The 4,540-nt window shown below is 40.6% G+C and overlaps 1 long non-coding RNA gene across 1 annotated transcript; it reads right to left on the bottom strand.

Annotated features, from left to right (window-relative positions):
- Positions 1 to 360: 360 nt before the first annotated feature.
- Positions 361 to 989, bottom strand: LOC139025025 (uncharacterized). Its single transcript, XR_011476455.1, has 2 exons — positions 901 to 989; positions 361 to 773 (listed from the first exon to the last, which is right to left on the bottom strand). It is a non-coding gene; the product is annotated as an uncharacterized lncRNA (long non-coding RNA).
- Positions 990 to 4,540: the final 3,551 nt, after the last annotated feature.

The raw sequence follows: 4,540 nt of genomic DNA, 5'->3' as shown, positions 1-4,540 counted from the left end.
GTGCGTCAAAATGCTACCTCAGGATCCAGGGTTGGGGAAACCGTGTCATTCTATTAGTCAATATAACCTTCTGGTTAAACATACCTCAGGGTCCAGGGTTGGGGAAACCGTGTCATTCTATTAGTCAATATAACCTTCTGGTTAAACATACCTCAGGATCCAGGGTTGGGAAACCGTGTCATTCTATTAGTCAATATAATCTTCTGGTTAACATACCTCAGGATCCAGGGTTGGGGAAACCATGTCATTCTATTAGTCAATATAACCAATAGATCTAAAACACAGTCACATCCACAATTCATGCTTGAAGTGTAATGTTCATCAACCAGCATTTGTAATTTTATTTAAAATTCAACAATGTTTTCTTTTATTATTACTGCTATAGAGTAACAAGAACGTACACAGCACCCAACAAAAAACAAATACAAAAAAACTGAAAAGTTGGATGCATCAGTCCTTCTGGGAGATGTAGGTAGAGGAATGAAGAGAGGATTCCTGTGGTGGTGTCTGTTAAGGTGTCTGTTCTAGGGGTGAACAGGCTGGGAGAAGGGCCCTGTCCAGAAGAAAATCCTGTCACCTCCACCTTAGACCCTTGTCTGAAGGATCTGACTGTGTCAGCAAATGGCCAAAACTCTACCTAGCTATCAGAGGGCAAGGTACTATCATCATACTGCATAACCTATCAAACTTCTCTGATCTCTACAAGTGTCTAGAGTTAGGGGGTTGTTCTGGACAGGGCCATGGAGACCAGCGGGAGACCAGAGGGAGGAGGCCTGTCTAGTGAGGCTAAACCAGGGGGGGAGGCCTTCTAGGTGAGGATAACCAGGGGAGGAGGCCTGTCTAGTGAGGATAAACCAGAGGAGGAGGCCTGTCTAGGTGAGGGTAAACCAGAGGAGGAGCCTGTCTAGGTGAGGCTAAACCAGGGGAGGAGGCCTGTCTAGGTGAGGATATCGTGGGCCTGCTGTTCCACCAACACAGCCATGTTCTTCACATCCCCACACCAGACGCCAACCGGTCCTTCATGCCTTGATCTGGAAGAGACAGGGGAAGGAGTCGTGTCAAAGTTATGTGGCACAACTTACGCCATCTTGGAGAAAAACTCGTCCACAAGTAGCTTCACTTTGCGGTTACAGTTCCTATCCTATCCCAAGATGGAATCAGGGATCATAAGTTAACAGTCACAAGAGACCTTTTCTATATGCTCGAGGATGAATTTTCTATAGTTCAAAACCTACTTATTTAACTACAATAGGAAGTTAGCTCTGGTGATACATACAAGCGCATCTTGTGGTAATACACAGAGAACATTTATTAAGGTAAAACAGAATGATTTCCCTTTCTTCGCAGGATTTAACCAACACCAGGAAGTTCATGGCCTACAGACAGGTTTGCAGTTTTCTCGCAAACATGTGAAAATCCTTAATACGAAGCCTTGTTCTATGGAAACGTGTTCTATTTCTATTTCAATCTTGAACCTATGCTGTCGCACAACTTAGCTGGACAAACTACAGTCCACAATAACGATACACTTTTCCTTGTTCCTATTTCATTTCCTGAAATAACACAAAGTACTGAAAAAAAAATTAACTTACAGAGTCATCAAACGATGATTTAGAGCTTGTTTATATGGATAAAAAGTAGAGCAAGCTTGATTTCTCCTATTTCACCTAAAATCATCATGCTATTTCTTGTTAGTGGCAGCTTGTTTTGAAAAGTGCTACTTATTTCTGTATTCTCTAGTCTACAACTTGATTGAAGCTTTTTTTTGAGTGAAAAGTGCTATTCTTATTTTCTGTTCTCTTCTTCAACATCGATTTAGAGGCTTGTTTTATGGAAAGGTTTATTTCTGTACGTTCAATGTCTTGCAACTGTGCTGCAAAACAACTGTCCCCACAGTGTTCCTATCCCTGAATAAACAAGACTTGAAAAAAAAATTCACTTTGACAGAGTGCATCAAACATGATTTAGAGCTGCTTTAGGAGACTGTGATTTATTTCTGTTAATTATTCAACTCTACAGATTGCGGAGCTGGTTTTTAAAGTGCTTAACTTGTGATTATTTACGAAACACTAACTTTTGGAGTGCGTCGTTTATTTCAGAAAAGTGTCTCTTATTTCGTTGTCATAGCTTCATCAGACATGATTGAAGCTTGTCGTAATCTACATTGAATAGTGGAGCTATTACTATAGCGTAGCAATCAACATATGATTTAAGAAGCCTATCTTTTTTTCCGGAAAAAGTGTTTATTTCCTGTATGTCAATGTTGAAAACTTACTGCAAGACAAACTGTCCACACGTGTTAATCCTCTAATTGCGAGTCTTTGACTTAGACATCAAACTCGTTAGTCTAACAAGAATTAAATTTCTACTTATCTAGAGTGCCATCAAAACTTCTGATTTAGAGCTTGTTTATGGAAAGTGTTTATTTCTGTATTGTTACCAGATGTTGCCCAACTGTTCTGCAAATATATCTCGTCCACCAGTGATTCTCTAGTCACTCTCTGCAAAAGAGACCAACACCTGCGACAGGGTATCTACGACATACACCACACTAGAGCAACTCAACTTTTAACAGGTACTGTGCATGTACATTTATCCTCAAATGAACTCTACTTTAAAATAGATTTATTGCCTAATGAGGCTAGCCAGCACGATTAACTAAACACTTTGTCACTGAGTAAATGAGAATAAACGTTTAATTCATCCTATTTCAACCTAAATGATTAGTCACGACTTGTTCTGACACTTCTGTACTATAGTCTGTAATTTTTATTTCATACAGTGATTATCGAAGCTTGTCTTTTGAAAACGTGTTCCCTTATTTCTGTTCTTTCAACATGATTTAGAGACTTGCTCTACTATGCGCAAAAGTGTGTTTGACTGTTCTGTATTTCAATGTCCTTATTCATGTTCGCCAAACTTCTGCTGATGAGTGAAAACGTGCACACATCCTGCACAGGTTAGTTTCAGCCAAGCCCTTGTCGATAACCTCTGTGCGACTATAACAGTACCAGGTGAAGAGGAACGTTAAAATTCCATTTACTACACCGAGCGTGCGCAGAGTTACCAGACATAGATTTAAGAAGTCACGCACGTAGTCCTATGGAAAGTGTTATTTGCTAGCTCACTAGGTTCACTGAACCATTTGGTCTGGTGTCACAACTTGCTGTGATCAAACTGCTCCACAATAGTGTTCCTATAAGCAACAGTAGACCTCCACCCTAGACACCGCGATCCTTTACTACTCACCTACTGCAGCCATGCGCCACCTTCCGTGAGCGTATCTAAAAGAACACACAACCGCACACCCTTCACCAAGGTGCAGAGTGAGCGAGCGAGATAATCAACAGTTTCTCACACTTTAAAGCGACATGCCCATGATAAACACATGGGAACTCACAATTTCTTCAGATTATATCTCCTATTTGTCTCAGATACATATAGCTCTCTCATGGTCTCTAGCCATCATTACTCCTATCTCCCTTGTATCCTCGTCATTAAGCAGGCGCTGTAATCCACAGAGACTGACCAATCAGTGCATTCAACAGTAAGTTGGTAAAAGTCGGTAAAAATTAGGTGTTGGAAACAAATTTATTTTCCATTTTTTCCCCGTTCTGAACCATTATTTTATACAGGTTTTTACATTTAGCTCGACATTAAATGACTTCACCAATCAGTGTGAAGCTCGACATTAAATGACTTCACCAATCAGTGTGAACAGAGCAGCTTGCGGGGCAAACTATTGTTTGTAGGGCGCGAGAAGCGACTGAAACTTGGGCAGGTGGGGAGAGAGAGAGAGAGACGGTGGAGGAGGAGGCTTGAAGTGCTGGGCATCTTATGACATAACATTATCTGAATTACACCCAGAGAATTATACCTACAGAGGAGCGGCTTCTATGGAGGAACATTGAATGTCTTTGAACTTCAGAGAGTTGGTTTAACGTTGGACCAGAGCTAACTAGCTTGTGTGTTCAGAGCGGCACCAGAAATACAATTTTAAAAAATATACGTTTTACCATTTTGTAGTTAATACATCCAATGTGAAACGTGATAATTAATGATACTATAGTTATCATTGAAAAATTGAAGCCATTCTTCTGAATCATGCCTGTAACCTCAGTAGAATATAGTAGCCTATGCTTCGGGGGGGGGGGGGCTACAGTAGCCTACACACTCACACACACTGGCAAAGATCATCTGACAGGCAGACACTGGAAGGCGTTTCTGAGTGACAGAGGGAGGGCTTTGCATAGCCACTTTGTTGTGTTTTTGTGGGACTAGAAAAAATACCCAAAATTTAAAAGGAACGGTATTAACCGGTTCCCATGCTTTCAAAATATCTGTTCTGTTCCGGAACAGTATAGATCACTTTCGTTCTCGGTTCAGATTCTGTTCCTCTAAAAATATGACGTTATTTTTCAGTTTTGGTTTTTCTCTCTCTGTCTCTGTTTATAGAGCAGGAGAAACTGACGGTTGAGTACGGAAGTTTTACTTTTCACAATAATGTGATAGTGGTTGTTTTATCCAAGGGGAACTCGAA

The sequence above is a fragment of the Salvelinus sp. IW2-2015 genome, unplaced genomic scaffold (assembly GCF_002910315.2).
Source record: "Salvelinus sp. IW2-2015 unplaced genomic scaffold, ASM291031v2 Un_scaffold2153, whole genome shotgun sequence".
In the NCBI taxonomy this organism is placed as follows: Eukaryota; Metazoa; Chordata; class Actinopteri; order Salmoniformes; family Salmonidae; genus Salvelinus; species Salvelinus sp. IW2-2015.
The sequence above is the reverse complement of the archived record's forward strand: the minus strand, read 5'-3'. Positions and strand labels throughout refer to the sequence as shown.